Source organism: Dasypus novemcinctus, chromosome 18 (genome assembly GCF_030445035.2).
Source record: "Dasypus novemcinctus isolate mDasNov1 chromosome 18, mDasNov1.1.hap2, whole genome shotgun sequence".
Classification (NCBI taxonomy): Eukaryota; Metazoa; Chordata; class Mammalia; order Cingulata; family Dasypodidae; genus Dasypus; species Dasypus novemcinctus.
In genome coordinates, this window is record NC_080690.1 from 14,108,062 (window position 1) to 14,128,071 (window position 20,010).

At 38.8% G+C, this 20,010-nt stretch overlaps 1 protein-coding gene and 1 non-coding gene across 2 annotated transcripts in view; one reads left to right on the forward strand and one right to left on the reverse strand.

Moving 5' to 3' along the window:
• Positions 1-20,010, forward strand: part of TMEM231 (transmembrane protein 231) — a 36,435-nt gene that overhangs the window by 8,552 nt on the left and 7,873 nt on the right. The window lies entirely within an intron of this gene.
• Positions 8,987-9,093, reverse strand: LOC111767198 (U6 spliceosomal RNA). The gene has a single exon (XR_002799083.1). It is a non-coding gene; the product is annotated as a U6 spliceosomal RNA (small nuclear RNA).

The following is a 20,010-nucleotide window of genomic DNA, read 5'->3' on the forward strand; positions in this document are numbered from 1 at the left end:
CCCGGAGTTTGAACCGCGGACCTCCCATATGGTAGACGGACGCCCTAACCACTGGGCCAAAGTCCGTTTCCCATAATCTATAATATTAATGCATTCCCAATTAAAATATACCATAATTTTTTTGAGGGGAAGAAAGAGACATTTGAAAAAAATAAAAAGAGCCAGAAAATTCTAGGAGAAAAAGAAGGGTAATACATAGAGATGGAGACTCAACTCTACCAGATATTAAACCATGTCAGAGCCATAAAAATTAGAGCAGTGTGGTATGGGGACTGTATTATTCAGCCAAATGGGTGCTCATTCAAAACACCAGACCTCTGTTAGCTTTTATAAAGGGTATTCATTTGGGGTAGAAGATCACAGGGCCATAAAGTGTAAGTTACTTCTCTCATCAAAGTCTGTTGCCTGTTTGTTGGAGCAAAATGGCTGCCCATCTCTGCTAGTCTTCATCCTTCTTCTTCCTCCTAAGGCTCCATGGTCCCAGCTCCTCCCAGTCTCACTCAGCTATAGGCTGGCATAAGGCTTTGACTCTCTCCCTGAGGCTCAATTCTTTCCAGGCTCATCTGCTCTGTTCTCTCCCCAAGGTCAGCTGTAGACTATCAGGCTCTCTCTCTTCTTGGGGTCTCTGCTGTGTCCATGGAGCTGTCTCTGTTCCTCTGTGTCTCCTGTGTGTTTACTTCACGGGGCTCCAGCATCAAAACTCACACTGTCCTCTGCTGTGTTGTTTTCTCTGTGAATCTCTGCCCACCAAATGGGCAGGGACTTGATGTCCTACTGACATGGCTGAATCATAATTTAAACTAATGCAATCTAATATGCTCAGAGGACCAGACCAGTTTACAAACACAACCCAGTGTCTATTCCTGGAATTCATAACAATGCCAAACTGCTATAGGGACTTATATAAATAGTATGGAAATAGACCCAGATATAACAAAGGTGGCATTTTATTTTTTTTATTTATTTTTATTTTTAAAGATTTATTTATTTATTTCTCTCCCTTTCTTCTCCCCCACCCCAGTTGTCTGTTCTCTGTGTCTATTTGCTGCATGTTCTTTGTCCGCTTCCGTTGTCAGCAGCATGGGAATCTGTGTTTCTTTTTATTGCGTCATCTTGTGTCAGCTCTCCATGTGTGCGGCACCATTCCTGGGCAGGCTGCACTTGCTTTCGTGCTGGGCAGCTCTCCTTACGGGGCGCGCTACTTGTGCGTGGGGCTTCCCTATGTGGGGGACACCCCTGCGTGGCACGGCACTCCTTGCGCGCATCAGCACTGCACATGGGCCAGCTCCACATGGGTCAAGGAGGCCCGGGGTTTGAACCGTGGACCTCCCATGTGGTAGATGGACGCCCTAACCACTGGGCCAAATCTGCTTCCCCAAAGGTGGCATTTTAAATCAATGGAGAAAGTTTGGCTTAGACAATAAAATGGTGTTGGGGTGACTGGGAAGCCTCTGGAAAAAATAAAGGTGGAGCCAGTCCTCAAACTGTATGCCAAAATAAGTCCAGGTGGATCAAATTAAATTTAAAAAGTGAAATAAAAAAGTACTAGAACAGATGATGAGTGAAAGTTTTTATGTCTTGTTGGAGTTGGGAGGGCCATTCTAAATATGGCTTAAAATCTAGAAGCCATAAAAAAAGTTTTTACTAAATGCAATCATATAAATAATTTTGAAAAGTATTGTTCTGGTGAAAACCATAAGCAAAGTCAAAAAATAAAATGGCAAACCAGGAAAGAATTTTTACCATTTGTATTTCTCCTAAAAGACAACTTTTTGTTATATAAAATTCATACAGATCATTATGTAAAAGACCAACTACCTAATAGAAAAATGGGCAAAGGATACAGATGGTTTACAGAAAACACACATAGCTCTTACACAGAAATCTCGCTCCTAATTGGAGAAATGCAAATTTCTCTGGGTGAGAGACAAAGGAACAAAAAGTTAAAAACGTTCCAGGTGAGATTCTTCTGTAAACCTATACTTCTCTAATAAATTGAAAAAAAAAAAAAGAATACATTGAGAGAGCAGATACTTGTCACTTACAAGTTAATCTTATCTATCTCTGATAAGATAAAGAGTGAAATTCTCATCAGAAACCTTGGGGGCCAAAAAATAGTGGGATGACATTTAAAGTTCTCATAGGAAAAAAAGCCCAAAACTTGTCAACCTATTATTCTCTCTCTGGCCAAATTATCTTTCAAAAATGAAAGAAAAATTATGGTATTTACAGATAAACAAAAGTGAGAGTTCATTACTAGAAGACCTGCCCCACAAGAAATGCTAAAGGGAATCCTAAACAGTAACTTGAAACCATAAGAAGAAATAAAGAACCCTAGTAAAGGTAATTACATAGGTAAATATAAAATCTTGTATTTTTGTACTTTTGTTTCATAACTGCTTTCCTCCTCTCCCCACACGACTTAATAGGCAAATGTGTAAAATAATTTAATCTATGTTAATGGGCATACAATGTATAAAGATGTAATCTGAGACAAAAACATTATAAAGGGGGAAGGAAGGAGATATATAGGAATAGAGAGTTTATATACTACCAAAACTGGGTTGGTACTAGTCAAACTAGGTTGCTATTAGTTTAAGATGTTAACTGGAGGGAGTGAATGTAGCTCAAGCAATTGAGCACCTGCTTTTCACATGGGAGGTCCTGGGTTCAGTCCCCAGTGCCTCCTAAAAAAACAAAACAAAACAAAAAAAAACAAGCAAATAAACGAAAAACCAACTCAAAGGTGCCAATGTGGTTCAGTGGTTGAGCACCACCTTCCCACATATGAGTTCCAGGGTTCAGTCCCCAGCTCTGGTACCTAAAAAATTTAAAAAATTTTTTTAAAAAAAGACGTTAATTGTAATTACAATGATAACCACTAAGCAAATAACTGAAAAATCTAGAGAAAAGTAAAGAAGAGAATCAAAATGGTATACTACAAAAAAAGTAACTAAATACGAAAAAGGGCAGTAATGGAAAAATTGCAATGGATTTTTAGATTTTACACCAAAAGCACAAGCAACAAGAAGATAAAGTGGACTTCATCAAAATTTAAAAGTTTTCTGCATCAAAGGATATTATCAAGAAAATGAAAAGATAATCTACAGAATGGGAGAAGATATTTGGAAACCATATATTTAATAAGAGTTTAATATACAGAATATATAAAGAATTCCTACAACTCAACAACAAAAAGACAAACCACCCAGTTGAAAAAATGGGGCAAGGATTTGACTAGACAATTCTTCAAAGAGATGTAAATGGCCAATAAGTATCTGAAAAGATGGTCAACATCCTTACCATTTAGAGAAATGCAGTTTAAAACTACAATGACATACCATTTCATACCCATTAGGGTGGCTATTATTTAAAAAACAAAGTAAGTATTGGCATGGATGTAGAAAAATAAGAACCCTTGTCCATTGTTGGTAGAAATGTAAAATGGTGCAGTCACTATGGAAAGCAGTTTGATGATTCCTCAGAAAGTTAATTCCACTTCTAGATTGATACCCAAAAGAATTAAAAGTAGGAACTGAGACAGAATTTTGTACACCAATGTTCATTGCAGCGTTATGCTCAATAGCCAAAAGGTGGAAGCAACCCAAGTATCCATTAACAGATGAATGGAAAAACAAAACATGGTATATTCAGTCTGTACAATGGAGTATTATTGAGCCATTAAAAGAAGTGAGGTGCTGCTGATACATGCTACTCAGCATGATGACCTTGAGGACATCATGGTGAGTAAGCCCAACACAAAGGGACAAATATTGTGTGATTTCTCTTATATGAAAAGTCATAGAGACAGAATACACGATAGAGATTACCAGGGGTGGGGGAGGAAAGAGTAGGAAATTATTGCTAAGTTTATATAAATTTTGGTTTGAGGTGATAAAAATAGTCTGGAAATAGTGGGAAACTTACACAATGTTGTCAATGTACTTAATGTCGAAGAATTGTCCACTTAACATGGTTAAAATGATTCATCTATCAAACTGATAAATTATTAAAGTTTGATAACATAGGCACAGATATAAAGAAGCATGCAGGGAAGCAATTGTGGCTCAACTGATAGAGCGTCCACCTACCATATGGAGGGTCCAGGGTTCAATACTCAGGGCCTCCTGACCTGTGTGGTGAGCTGGCCCATGTGCAGTGCTGCCACGCATAAGGGGTGCTGTGCCATGCACGGTGTCCTCTGCATAGGGTTGCCTCATGCACAAGGAGTGCGTCCTGCGAGGAGAGCCGCCCCACGTGAAAAAAGCGCAGCCCACCCAGAAGTTGCACCACGCGCACAGAGAGCTGATGAAGCAAGATGATGCAACAAAAAAAGTGACACAGTTTCCCCGTGCCGCGTGACAAGAATACAAGCGGACACAGAAGAACATAATGAATAGACACAGAAAGCAGACAATAGTGGAGAAGGGGAAAGAAAGAAATAAAATAAATAAATAAAAAAGCATGCAAATGTTCCTGTATTTTGCTGATGGGGGTGTGGGCTGAAACTTTTTTGGAGGACTGTTTGTCCATATATATTAAAAGTATAAATGCCTATGCCCTTAGTGTCAACAGGTCCAGTTCCTGGAGTGGTATCCTAAAGTTTGTGCATGAGTGTAAAATGACATATGGAAAGGTACTGGGCCAAGTCCGCTGCCCTGAAAGAGAACTTGACAATGCTGATTGCTCCTAGGGAAAGAATAGATGACTAGGGTTCAGCTGGGAGGGAAACGTTTTCTTTTTGTACCCTTTTGTATCTCTTAAATTTTGGACAATGGGAATGTAACTCATATTCAGGAATTTTAATATTAATGTTAAAATTTTTAAAAAATTCCCAGAAATTCAAAAAGAAAAAACAAAACAAAACGTAACTTTTAAAGTAGGTAGGTGAGGGAAGTGGACTTGGCCCAATGGATACGGCGTCCGCCTACCACATGGGAGGTCTGCGGTTCAAACCCTAGACCTCCTTGACCCATGTGGAGATGGCGCATGCGCAGTGCTGATGTGCGCAAGGAGTGCCCTGCCATGCAGGGGTGTCCCCCGCGTAGGGGAGCCCCACGCGCAAGGAGTGCGCCCTGTAAGGAGAGCCACCCAGCGCGAAAGCAAGTGCAGCCTGCCCAAGAATGGCGCCACACACACGGAGAGCTAACACAACAAGATGACGCAACAAAAAGAAACACAGATTCCTGGTGCTGCTGATAAGGATAGAAGCGGTCACAGAAGAACACACAGCGAATGGACACAGCAGACAACTCGGGGGAGGGAGAGGGGAGAGAAAAAATCTTAAAAAAAAATAAAGTAGGTAGGTGATAGCCTATGATATGCTTATAAGTCAGAATTTTGAGCATTTATTATGTAACAGGAATCTTATAAGCACTTTATGATTAGATAATACCTTAAAAACCCTTTGCATAGTACCTAAGCCTGTAATAACTACTGAGTGTTAACTATTAATTTTTTACATAGATTATCTCTTTCATTCTCACAATAACCCTGGGAGATAGATGTTATACTCACCCTTTTTTTAAAGATTTTTAAAAATTTACTTTATTTTTCTTTCTTTATCCCCTGCTTCTCCCAAATGGTACTCTCATTTGCTCATTGTTTGATTGCCTTCTCCAGGAGGCATGGAAATCGAACTCGGGACTTTGCACCTGAGAGTGCCCAACAGACTGAGCCACATCTCTCCCTGTGGGCTGTGGTGTCTGCTGGCTTGTAGCCTCTGCTTGCTGGGGGGTGGCGGAAGGGTGAAGTCGAGCTCTGTTGGCAGCAGTGTCTACCTCTGTTGTGGCAGGGGCAGCAACTGCTCATCTTCTTTTAGGAGGCACCAGACTGAACCCAGGACCTCTCGTGTGGTAGGTGGGCACCCAAGTGGTTGTGCCATATCCGCTTCCCTCAACTTCCTTTTACAGAGAAGAAACTGTGATTCTGAGAGGAGACATAATTTGCCCAAGCTCTCAAGTGAACAAGAATCTGGTCTGGAACTCAATTCTTTCTTATTTTATACTTTATACTCTTAACCCTTATTACAACAACAACAACAAAAAACCTTTTACTTTATTTTTTTTTAAAATAATCTACATATTTATTTTATTTTTTATCTCCCCCAAGTTGGCTCCCTTGTCCGTCTCCTCACTGTCTGCTCATCTTCTTTAGGAGGTATCTGGAACAGAACCTGGGACCCCCCATGTGGGAGGTGGACACCCGACTGCTTGAGCCACATCCACTCCCCTATTTTCTAACTCTGACCATAAGGCCAGATTAACTACAACCTGTCCAGGAAATTGGCTGACCAGGAATCAATGGAAACAGTGCTTTTAAATCAAGGTTTGGCCAAATGCTGGGAGGTAGCTTGCGGTTGCTGTTTTGGGAAAATGCCTCAGAAGTTAGAAATGGCCTTGCTTCTGCTTTGGTCAGCTCACTTTGGATATTGTTTCTAATGTCTCTCTCTCTTTTTTAATGCTTTAAAAGTCTAATTTTTATTCTTTTGAACTGGGAAAATTTTTTCATTAAATGTGTCACTTATTCAAATTTGATAAAATGCTTATAAGGAAAACAACAATTTAAGGCAGAGGACTAGTTATGTTTTTGCTGTTCAGAAATTCTTCAGAGCAAAAGAATGAATACCAATCAGCTTCCCTGGTTTAAAATTAATTATTTGTCTTACAGCATGCTACTTTTAACATAAACATCTGTGTTATGCCTTATAAATTCAAAGCAAAAAGTAAAACCATATAGAAAACCAGAAACTTCAATACAACTAGACAGATGTTTGCTTGTGGTTTCTGGTATCCAAAACTTTTTTTCATACATTACACAGCTGCCCTCTTTTTTTATGCGAGGTACCAGGAATTGAACCCGGACCTCATACATGGGAAGCAGTCATTCCGCTACTGAGGTACATCTGCTTCCCCACAGATGCCCTTTTTGTAGGCACAGCCCTGACAGTAATGGTTGTACACAGAATATTACAACTTCCGCACATAGAGAATTTATTCTTTTCATATGGATCAAATCTTGCTTTTTTAAAAGTCAAAACTTTGCTTTCATTCAGCTTTCTTCCACCACTTTCTTTGCTCTTCTTTGTACCGTCTTTCCAAGTATCTGGAGTGAGGACAGTACCAAATTTCATTTTACATTTCTCATACACCATCCTTCCACTGGCAATTCTCTCTTGTTCATGTTTTTTAAGCAGAGAAGGAAAACATCCACAGAGTAACCTTTTCCCTCAATGAGCCTGACTTGACTCTTTAAGGTATCTGTGAACACAGAAAATAAGAGGTTGAAAGCTATACGGGGTGCACCACAGTCATCCACTTTTTGGTTGTTTATTTCCTCCTGTCTGGTTGCCCTTTTTTGTTTGTTTGTTTGGTTTTTTTCCAGGAGGTCCCAGGGATGGAACCCAGGTCCTCCATATGGTAAAAAGGAGCTCAATGGCTTGAGCCACAGCTGTCTCCCCACCATCTCCCACTTTTTGCACATCTCCAAAATCTGTGTGTGTTCTACTTATGATACCTTAAATATCTGTTGGCCAGGAGCCAGGCTTGGCATAATTTTCTTTGTTCACAATTTTACAAACATCAAAAGTGTCAGCACTGAGCTTGCCGAATGGGCATCAACAGCTTGAAAGAAAGCCCCAGAGACAATAGTAAAATGTCATTTTAACCCTGCATTAGTCAGGATTCTCTAGAGAAACAGAATCAACAAGGGATATCTGTCAACAATAAGAGATTTATCAGAGTCTCTCACACAGCCGTGGGGATGCACAAGTCCAGATTCCTCAGGCTGCAACCAGGAGCTCCGATAAAGTCCAGTGAAGATTCTTATCAAGTTCTGGGAGATGTTGGCTGTCCAAAGAAGAGCTGGAAAATTCTCTCTCAATGCTGGAATCACTTCCCCTTTTAAGGGATTCAACCGATTGGGTTAAGCGTCACTCACTGCTGATGGCAATCTCCCTGATCGATGTAATTATAACCAGCTATCTATGATTTACCACTGCAGTAAGTCAATGGTGACTAAAGTCTGTAAATACCCTTGTATTACAGTTAGCCCAGTGCTTGCTTAGCCAAAGAATTGGGCACAATTACCTGGCCGAGTTGACACAATAGCCTAAGCATCACAAACCCCTAAGAACAAAATGGGATGTGGGGACAGGGAGTCAAGAAAGAGTAAAAAATATACTAGCTCTACATAATTTCAAGCCAGCTTAAGAGCACAGTACCAATGAATTTTAGGTTGTTTTTTTTAAAAAACCAATTGGGGTAATTTTTTGTCTTTTTTTTAAATTAGAGAAGTTATAGATTTTACAGAAAAATCATGCACAAAATACAGAGTTCCCATATACCCTCCCCCATTTTACTTTTAACATTTTGCATTTAACAAAGGTATGATACCTTTGTTACAAATGATGAGAGAATATAATTATAATGTACTATTAGCTGTAGTCTATAGTTTATATTAGGTTCACTGTGTTGTACAGTTTTCTGGTTGTTTTTCCTTTTTAAAATTTTTGTTCTAGCAACTTATATACCACCTGAAATTTCCCCCATTAACCATGTTCAGATAATAATTCAGTAGTGTTCATTACATTCACAATGTTATCATCACCACTGTATATTCCCAAAACTTTATCATCACCCCAAACAGAAACTTTGCACCAATTAAGTATAAAATGCTGAATCACCAGCATTCTTTTTTTTTTAAAGATTTATTTATTTATCCCCCCCTTCCACTTGCTTGCTGTCTGTTCTCTGTGTCCATTCGCTGCGCGTTCTTTTGTATCTGCTTGTCTCCCTTTGTTGCATTATCTTGCTGCACCAGCTCTCCACTCTGTGGGCGTGGGCCAGCCCTTCACAAGGATATCCTGGGACATGAATCCAGGGCCTCCCATATAGTAGACCAGAGCCCAATTGATTGCGTCTCATCTGCCTCCCCACCAACGTTCTTTGTTTTTTTGTGTTTTTTTTTCCTTTATTTTCTTTTATAAAAAAATATGGAACACTTCACGAATTTGTGTGTCATCCTTGTGCAGGGGCCATGCTAATCTTCTCTGTATCATTCCAGTTTTAGTATATGTGCTGCCAAAGCGAGCACCCACCAATGTTCTTGATGGCACAAAGGACAAAAATTGCATGGGAGAACATGGACATAATTGAGTGAAAAAGTGATTCAAAAGAATCAGAATGTGACGAAGTTTTAGGAATCCCTGGATCTATTTTATTTTGCTTATATTTTCTTTCTATGTGTATAAGCATGATAGATGATGTGAGTCCAAAAGTGCTTTTGTTGTAGAATTTGAGAGAAGTTCAATTACTTGAGTATAGAGAGGCCAGGACTCAGGAATGATTTTGAGAAGGAAAAATGGTTTATTGACAGCCGGCCGGCCGGACTCGGGAACTTTCTGTTTCAATCCCGAGCCCCGAACAAGATTTTTTAGTACCTTTTATACAGAGAGGAAAGGCCAAATGGTCCTTTTATTTCAGTTCTCAATAGGCTTGAATTAGCATATATTTCCACATCTTAGTAAGCTTTTAGCATGGAACCTCAGGCATTCGATAAGCTTTTAGCATATTTGCTTTGCATTTCCCCTGAATACTTAAAGTTTATAGACCTTGCGTTGTTAAGCTGTCTCCTGCTCACCAAGGGCAGGACTGCAACCTTTCATCATCCCACACCCACAAGTCACAGATAATTTAGGTTATCTCTGAAGAGACAAAGAGCCTGCCACCCATAGCCCACATCATTTCCCTCCTTTGCCAAAGTTTAACTTGCTAAGCTTTGGCATAATTGTTGGAGCTATGAGGTGGATGGCTGTTGTCTTGATTGATTATTTATCAATCTTTAGTGTAGCATCCAGGACTGTTTTTAAGAGTTTAGAAGTTTTCATTCTAGACAGCAGAATCCTGGGGCGGGGGCCTCCTGCAGTTATTCTGCGGCCCCTGGCGCTCACATGGATTTCCAGTCAGGTTCCAGATCCATCCATTAATTTTATTTTACCCTGGAAGAGTTTACACCTTTAATTTAAAAGGGGTGCTGAAGGGAGATGGATCTCTTTTCTGTAACTGCTTCCTGCTGGCCATGGGCTATAGTCATTGCCTAATAAGGTGTAAAACTCTTAATTTATTCTAACTGGAGGAAGATGGATCTGGCATTCTGTACAAAGTTGGATGAAGTTTTCATATGGTTAATAAGATGTTCACTCTGAAAGAAACAAACTTAATTAAAAATTTGGAATACCCGTTTTTAAAAGAGGACACATTGGATTACAGAGGTAGACAAGGTTAGGTGCTTATAAAGATGGCACTTCTTAAAAGCTGGTGGAAACAGCATATATATTCTTTTTTAAGTTATTCATCTTTAGAGAGAAATTGCAACAGACATTTAGCTTTGTCTGAAGACACATTCTAAGCTGTTCAATGATTGGCAGTCATTCGCTCTGTCACATGCTCGTGGTTAACTGGCACTCCTTGGGCAACAGGCTTCACTCAGGATTAGAAGACTAAGTTGGAAATTCTCTTCGTTTTCACATGTGGGAGTGATCAGAACTACAGAATAAAGGTTTTTTTTACACCTTGGTTTTAATTGTACAATTTCTAGCAATTTTGACCTGTTCAATAGGTGACTCACCATCAGCAAGCAAGCTTCACCTTTGCTACACAGCAGAGTACAGTAGAATATAGAAGTTGACTGAGACTGGCTGAGACTGCCACCTTATTCTATAGACATGTTTTTAACGGTTTAGAAAATGATTTTACCAGGAATTTAACATGTCTAATATACTTCTGCACTTGATCCAAAATAGAAAAGATAACGTTATAATTATTAGGCATATATTTAGTACAGGATAAAAGTACAGCACTTAATATTAACTAATGTATTACTTAATGCATAAGGATTCAGAGTTGCAATTATTAGTTTTGAGTTTCAGGTTTGTAATACTTTACATGTTATCTCTCCATGAGAGCAGGCCATAATGCCAATTGTGTTTAAGTTTCACTTACTGTATCCTGGTATCATGGCTCCACTTAGCATGTTCTTCAACGCAGTGAGCAAGTTGCAGCATCCTTGATCTTAGAGAGTATTTCCAGTATTCTACTAGCCTGGTGCATAGTGCTCTCTGGCACTATGGAACAGTGCCAGTCTGGAGGTGATATCCATTGTACACTTGGCTGTACCGAGTCATTATTGGCTGCTGCAGGAGCTTGAAACTGCAACGTAGTTTCCATCGACTTCAGGAGCAGAACCAGAGGCTGATATAGCAAATATTTTTAATTGAGGGGTCAGTGACCAGCCTAGCCAATAACTCACATGGAGAGGCCACCTGTAATGTATTCAAGGCCTGGTTTGAATGCACAAGAGTTTGACAATGTTAAAGTTTATTCCTTGTTTTTATATATATTTTAAACAACTTAATTGCAACACATTTATCAAATGACTGTTTACTTACACAATTTTACTATGAAGATAACAGTAGGTACTTTAGTAATAGAAGAAAAATATTATTTTTCATTGTTAAAATGAAAACAGAAGATTTCCAATAGAATTAAGATAACTTTTTATTACCATTTACTTAAATATGTACTTTGCGGTGGCCTTCAGACAGGTTTTATTATCATTAAGTTATTTCTGCTACCAATACCAATCTAAGTTTTAGTTAACAATGACTTCTAGAACTAGAACTATTTAAACATTTTCAGTTTGGCAGATGCTTTACAACCTCTTTATAATTGACTATAACCACATTGACTAGATACCTCATGTTTAAATAAACTTATTAAATTACAATTACCAAAGAAATTTACTCTATTTATTTAAGAGAGCATATCTACAATCTTTTTCCTTTAGCCTAATTTCACCAATGTGAATTTACAGTTTTCATTACTCTAAAGATTTTGTATATATAATGTTAATTTAGTTTATAAATTAACTATGGGAGATTACACTCAAGTTAAATAAAATTGAAACCATAATAGTTTATGCAAGGAATGTTCTCTTTTTCCCTTACAGGAAGCTAAAAACTTCTTTTCTTTAAGTTATGAAAATTAATAATTTAAAAGCATACTGACTACCTGGTTTTAAAACACATTACACAATTACTTAATATTTTAAATCATAACCCATGAAAGATCTCTCCATAGTTTTATGGACTTTCCTTTACTTACTGAAATTTGTTAATAGAGCCACTAATTACCTTTATTTTGTTGGAAAGAAATCTTCTGGAAGAAAATAAGGCTCACCAGATTGTGGAGAAGAAAAGAATTTATTCTCAGTCTTGCAAGAAGGGGCGCAGAGCCAGATATGGCTGGTGCCCCGAACAAAGAAAAATGACACAATTTATACCCCTAAGCTTAGCATGCAAGCTCTTCCTCTGTTTTTCCATAGATTGGATACTTCAGAAGTTACATCTTATCTGAGATTTAACTTTCCCATGCAAAAGTTTGTGATTTAACTGCTTCCTCTATCACATTCCAACCATTTTAGTTTTTACCTGCTCCCTTTTGTCAAATAAGGAATAGAATTTAGTGCTGAAATGGCACCGACTTAGCTCCTTCTTGGGCATCCTCCCACTGCCCATAGGACTGGCCTAAACTGGTCTCCTCCAATGCTGTCCAACCCGGGAGTGGGAGACTGAGGCAGCAGGCCGCCAGGTTACATCAACATTTTTTTAATGTGAAAATTAACCTAATCTTTCTTTTTTTACATTTTATGGCTGACAAAAGGTTTAAACTGGCAAATTACAGGGCAAACTGATTCTTAATTCCCTAGCCTGGTAGATAGGTTTAATCTGCCACACCTAGTCTTGCCTTTAAAGCTCTTGCAAAGAGGAGGCCCTTTCCCAATTGTTTCTATAATCAGATTTCTATGACTTTTTCATCCTGCTTAGTTTAATTTGGGCTTTAAGAATATTTATTTACATATATAACTGCATATTTAATTAACAATTTGAATAGAGCTCTTTTAAGAATTTTCATTTGTTAATTTGATATTATTATCCTGATGTATGAAGACATACACTGAGCAAATGGGCAGACACAAAGAGTTAGACACAGAAACAAAACTCATTGATATTATTTATAATTTGCATTGTTTTATATACTGTTTAGCTTAATTTGGGGTCCCGAAATATATATTACTTATAACTGCATATTTAACCTCAACAATTTGAGCAAATAGGCAGACATGAATAGTTTGACACAACAACATAACTTTAGTTACTTTAAACTTCTAATTCTTACAAAACAAGTGTGACTGCAAAACATTTCAAAGACTCTTCAAACTCTCCTTAATTTGCACTATGACTGTGCAGTTTTATACTATGACTATGCAGTTTTACACAAGAATTTTCTTTCTTAATGGATTGTAACCAAAATGTTTTCAATGCTTTAGCACTATTTTTTTGTTTCAGAACTTTATATTTTACTTTGAATTTAGCAGAATTTTGGATAAGCAACAAGATTAATTTTATATATATTTACTGAGGCTATTTGAAGCCTCAGGGAGACAGACTGGTTTCTCTCATGAATTGCCACTCTTAGGAACACTGACTGTCAAGGCAGGAGACTTCTCCCCCTCCACCCCCCTTTTTGATTTTGGAGATAATAAAACTCCAGTGGTCATTTAACCTTATTCCATCAGGCAGCAATTTATTTAGTTTACACTTGAATTCATGAGAGAAAGGGTTACTAATACCAGGACAGGAGACAGTGATGTCCCAGCTCTTTTCTGGCCTGTAGGGGCAGAAGTTATTATGAAATAACCATAGGCAAAGGCAAGGGGTGAGGTCAGGCTTGAAGTAACCATAAACTAAGGAAAGGTTAAGTTTAAAGTTTACACTTAAATAATAATTTCAGGCTAAATTCACCCAGCTATAATTTCAGTTATTATCTTTCTACTGTTTTATAATATAAATGCATTTGTAAATGATTTTAACTTAGTTACAGTTTTTATTAATTTTTAAAAAAAACTGTTAATTTTGTAACACCTTTAAACACCTTTTATTCGACTTATAACAAACATATTAAATGAAATTAACTATTACTTTAGTTTTTCTTTTAAGGTAAAAATAAATCTCTTGCAGTTAGTTTGAAATAAAAGGCTACTTTTCAGGATTTGATCTCTACAATATAATGTTTTTTAAAAGAGAAGACTCCTTCTTTTTCAAACACTGAGGAAATGATGAGGTTAAAGCACAAGAAGCTATTTGATAAAACAGATATTCTTTGTATACTGGTTTTACTTAAATTTAATCATAAAAATTTTCCTTCCACAAACCTTCTACACTTTCAGTATTCATTTAGGTTTTGTCCCACACTCTACTCTTTCCAATAATCAATCATTTTATCTTAGGACAAAATCATCTTCTGTTTCCTTAACAATAAAAACACACTCCATATATCCCACATACCAAGTTACCAGGCAAACTTCTTACAACATATAATTGCCATTAATACTAAACAAGCTTGTTAAAATAATGAACTTTTCTTCACTTTAAATACTTAGTAGCATGTAATATCAGAAACAGTTTTTTTGGAAGCAAGTTGGCAGGGGAGACTGGCTGCTGAATAAGTTTGTTATAAATTGCCTTTTATTATTATTATTATCAATTCAGTTTTTGTTAAATAATGACTTTCTGCAATTAGCCATTTAAATACCTTAATTTAAACAATGCTTTTTTAATAATTATTTATACCCTTAAGACAAATTTTACCTTCACAGAACACATTCTCTTACTTAAAGTTACTACAATACCTTCTAAGAACCTGGGCAGAATGCAAAGGTATTTTGGCTTTGACACCCTAGGGAGGGAACTTTACTGCATTTATTCTGATTCTGCTTTTTACCCCCTTCACCGCAGTCGCAGTCGGGTGCACAACAATCAAACAGGAATGCAGCTTATGAATAGAAGGTGTGGACTCACTGGAAAGGGGCAAGCCGCTCCCCCCTTTCCAGCTTTCAGGCCAAAATGGGCAGACAGAACCTACTCAAATTCAGCAACTCTCCAGGGGACTCAGCCACCCTGACTGGGGCAGCCCCAACAAACTTGGGTACATGGCGCAGACACAGATGGCCTCCAAGCCCCCGCAAAGGGCCAGACCAGAGACAAGACAGCAGAGCATGCACAAACATCTAGACTCGGCAAACATCCAGACTCCTCAGTTTTGCCCCATAATTATTTCACCCCCTTGCCAATGGCAAGGGAGGGCTCCAGCTCAGCTGTAATTCTACTTTACGTAAGGACACAACTCCAACACTAGCATTGAGCTGACACAGACAGAAGCACAAAGGTCACTAATTTGACCCACAAGTTTATATATATTTTCACTATGGCTGCCCCCACAGCCATCACAAACCTCAGAACACTTAACATTTGGTATAAAGCGAATTCATTCACAATTTAGCACCATAACAAAAGATTTCAGCTAGACTTTTTCCACTGTTTAAACTTTACACCCAGACCAAGCTCCACCAGAAAAGCCGATCCATTTTCCTGTAACCAAGTTTTGTTTTTTTTTTAATCTAGACCAATTTCCAGGACATTAGGACTTGAACCTATAAATAGCCCTTTTTATTAAAATCAAGATTCCACTCCTTTAGTGGATATAAGACTAGTACCAGATTCTAACATGCAGTTAGACAAACCCAAAACACCAGGGCTTTTCCCCGGTTTTTCTCCTTTTTCCCAAGCCTAGAGAGAACGGCTTCCCCCCAATTTTCTGGGGCCACTAGGGTTCTCTCGGGAGGTGATCAGCCTCCCCTTCCTAGCAATTAAAGCTAGGACCTTCCAGACTGTGCTCACCTGGGGAGTCTTACCTTCTTCCATGTTTGGAGTTCTTTTTCGTTCCCAGAATCTTTCTCTTCAGACCTTCCATTGCCCTCGATTTTTGTCGGGAAGATTCTGGTGGAGCCCACATCTTTTCTGGATTAAATTTAATCCAGGGGCACCCAGATTTGGGGTTCACCTGAGTCCTCCTGGTTTCCTCGGGGATTTGGAAGGGGCAGCAAAATGCTACCGTCTCTGGCCTTCATTTGTTGTCCTGCCGCGGTTGCCAGAAATGTTGTAGAATTTGAGAGAAGTTCAATTACTTGAGTATAGAGAGGCCAGGACTCAGGAATGATTTTGAGAAGGAAAAAGTTCAATTACTTGAGTATAGAGAGGCCAGGACTCAGGAATGATTTTGAGAAGGAAAAATGGTTTATTATTGACAGCCGGCCGGACTCGGGAACTTTCTGTTTCAATCCCGAGCCCTGAACAAGATTTTTTAGTCCCTTTTATACAGAGAGGAAAGGCCAAATGGTCCTTTTGTTTCAGTTCTCAGTAGGCTTGAATTAGCATATATTTCCACATCTTAGTAAGCTTTTAGCATGGACCTCAGGCATTCGATAAGCTTTTAGCATATTTTCTTTGCATTTCCCCTGAATACTTAAAGTTTATAGACCTTGCATTGTTAAGCTGTCTCCTGCTCACCAAGGGCAGGACTGCAACCTTTCATCATCCCACACCCACAGGTCACAGATAGTTTAGGTTATCTCTGAAGAGACAAAGAGCCTGCCACCCATAGCCCACATCACTTTCAATAAGTATATCTAAGTAATTAGAAATCATTGCATCATAGTTTAATTGGAAGTATTTTTCCCTTTCTTACTGGTACATAAACTAAGGGTGCACTTTATAATTGATGGTATCTTAGATTCAGTGAAATGCAGGTAGCAAGGATTCATGATGTAATCCATGAAGTAATGGTTCCTAGTTTGCAGAAGAACAAGAATATATTCAGCATAAAAAGAAAAAATGGATGGGAAACGGACTTTGGCCCAGTGGTTAGGGCGTCCGTCTACCTTATGGGAGGTCCGCGGTTCAAACCCCGGGCCTCCTTGACCCGTGTGGAGCTGGCCATGCGCAGTGCTGATGCGCGCAAGGAGTGCCGTGCCACGCAAGGGTGTCCCCCGCGTGGGGGAGCCCCACGCGCAAGGAGTGCGCCCGTGAGGAAAGCCGCCCAGCGTGAAAAGAAAGAGCAGCCTGCCCAGGAATGGCGCCGCCCACACTTCCCGTGCCGCTGACGACAACAGAAGCGGACAAAGAAACAAGACGCAGCAAATAGACACCAAGAACAGACAACCAGGGGAGGCGGGGAAATTAAATAAATAAATAAATCTTTTAAAAAAAAAAAAAAAAAGAAAAAATGGAACACCCGATGATGACAAGTTTATGGTGAAATGGACTCTGGTATAAATTATGAAATTAACCTTTTTAATAAGAGAATATAACTTAATAAAAGGTATGAAAATTAAAAATATGAAATTAACTTTTTAAATGAATATAATTTTTAAAAATAAAAGGAGCTGAACAAAATTTCAACCAACAGCCAGATATAATGGCATTCCTGATAGGAAAAAAATGTTGCAAGACAGGACATTGGAAACAGTAACATTTCTTAAATTAACAACAACTCTTTAGTTAGATCAGCAATGGGGAGGTTTATTCTGGGAGTGGGAAAAAGACCAGAAATTGCAATCAGCTGCCACTGCCAGGAGGAAGAACCATTGCTGGGGGACTTTAACAGGTACAAGTAAATAGGAAGGAAAAAGTCATCTCTCTTTTCTCCTTCCAGGTTCCTTATAGTGAGTTCTTCCTCCAAGCATCAGCTGGGCAGCACTCCCTTCTCAGAGGTCTGCCTCTAGGTTCTAATAGCTCCAACCTCTTCCCTTTTAACCCTAGGGATAGAAGCTGCTTCCTGCACTTACCATCCATGTGTTATCACAGTATTCCCTTTTTGCCTTTTTGTTCTCTAATGTCTATGTTACTAATTCTCTACATTGAATTCTCTGTTAAAATAACTGGTGTGGTTTCTGTTTTCCTGATTGGGCCCTGATTGATACTGGTAGACCCATGTGGATTGACTAAATCTAACAGAGCTGTATTTTTCTATCTAGGGCATTAATATTGATTACACATATATTCTGTAAAGGATTATTTTCTTTAACCAGGGAAATCTTTCAAATTAGGGCCCATGTGAGCTCTTATAGAAGGAACACTGAGTCAGGAGTCAGCAAACCTGGGTCCTAGTCTCGGTTCAGTCCCTGGGTTCCATATCCTATCCCAGCCTCAGTTGAACTGTCTGTATAAAGGCAGCTTCTTTCTGGAATATGCTAGGGGTTAGATGAGACAATCAGTGGATATAAAAATTGTTCCAAATCATTCAAATACCTTATGAAAATAAGGTGTTGGTGTGATTTATGGATTTTTCTTAGCCAGATACACCAACTGAATTTTAGACACTGACCTAGAACTTGGGTTAACAAAGTAGTCTCTCTTTCATGTTGTCTTCATAGCTTTGAACATGTGTTAAGCTTGAGTTGAACTAAACGGAATTTAAACGAATTGATTTCTTAACGGTCCAAGTGACAGTCTAGCCCTGTGGGAGAGTGCATCAGTTTGAGAAAGGTGCTTGGGGAATCAATGCTTCTCTGCATGTGTCCACTGCTTGCCTTTTCCCTCCCTCTGCTCCAGCTGCTCTGGCTTCCTTGTGCTTTTGTAAACACTGAGCCTTTTTTGCCCAGAGCATTTGCACTCGGGTTGCCTAGATTGCTTTTCCTTCTGCGCTGCCTCTGGCAGTCAGGTCTTCCCTGCTACTTTCTGTAAAATTTCCGTTAAATTCTACTTTCGTCATTCTTGAATTTTAGCCTGCTTCATTTTTCCTTGTGGCACGTACCACTACATGATATTGTTATGTATTTATATGTTGATTGACTTCTTTTCTACACCCCCATCTAGAATTAAGCTCCTTGAGGGTGGTGACTTTGTCTATTTTGTTTGCCATTATATTTATTTATATATATATATATATATATATTTGGCATTTAAAAATGTTTTTTTTTATTATAAAACTGCCATTGTATTTTTAGCACCTGAAACGTGGCACATGGTATGCTCTCAAAAATTACTTGCTAGATTAATAAATGCATTTTTTAAGTCTTGGCATTTTATAGTGGGGTGTCCTGGAAAGAGGACCAGCTTTGAAGTCAAAGACCTGGTTTCAAATCTTATCATTACCATTTACTGGCAATACCTCTCATGAGTCAGTCTCCCTGAGCCTTGATTTTCTCATCTATACAATGGGGATACTATTTGCTCTACCTATACCTTCAGGCTTTAAAGATTCAATACAATGAGTTTCTTTTTTTTCCCCTCCCCCTTCCCCTGCCCTGCTGCTTTTTGCTGTCTGTGTCCATTCACTGTGTGATCTTCTGTATCTGTTTCTCTTTCTGTCTTCTCATTTTTCTCCTCTAGGATTCACTGGGATTTGATCCTGGGGACCTCTGATGTGGAGAGAGATTTCCTGTCACTTGAGCCACCTCAGTTCCTCGTTTCTTCTGTGCTTCACCTTGACTCTCCCCTTCATCTCTCATTTGTTGTGTCTTTATCTTGCTGTGTGACTCACTGGCGTGGGCACTGGCTTGCCATGTAAGCACACTTTTTTTTTTTTTTTTAACCAGGAGGCCCCAGGGATCAAACCCAAGTCCTTCCATAGGTAGGTGGAAGTCCAATCACGTGAGCCACATCTGCTTCCCAAAATGAGTTTCTTTTTCTCCCATACTGCCTTGTGGTCTTGATTCTTCTGGCAGTTCTCTCCTGGTCATTTATCCTCTTTTGAAATATTTGATCTTTGTCTTTCTGAACAACCCTAAAGATCTAGAAGACATAGGTCTACTACAGAGAGTTAACCCAACTTTGTCTTCGAAATCTTCCCAGATACCAACTGGAAAAAAAAAAATCCTAAGAAGACAAGGCAACTCATAATTTCTAATACAAGGTCCCAGTAATGGGATCACACCAGTCCTGGTATTGCTTCCCTGGACCTGCAGGGCCGATGGAACAAGAAAGAAAATAGTATCCAACAGTAGAGGGAGAGTAAGTGCCTCTAGAATGAGGCCTAGGAAAAGAACCTTATTGTCTAGAGGAAGGATGTGATTGAAAGGTTCTGAAAATTGAAATATCTTTATCTCAAACAA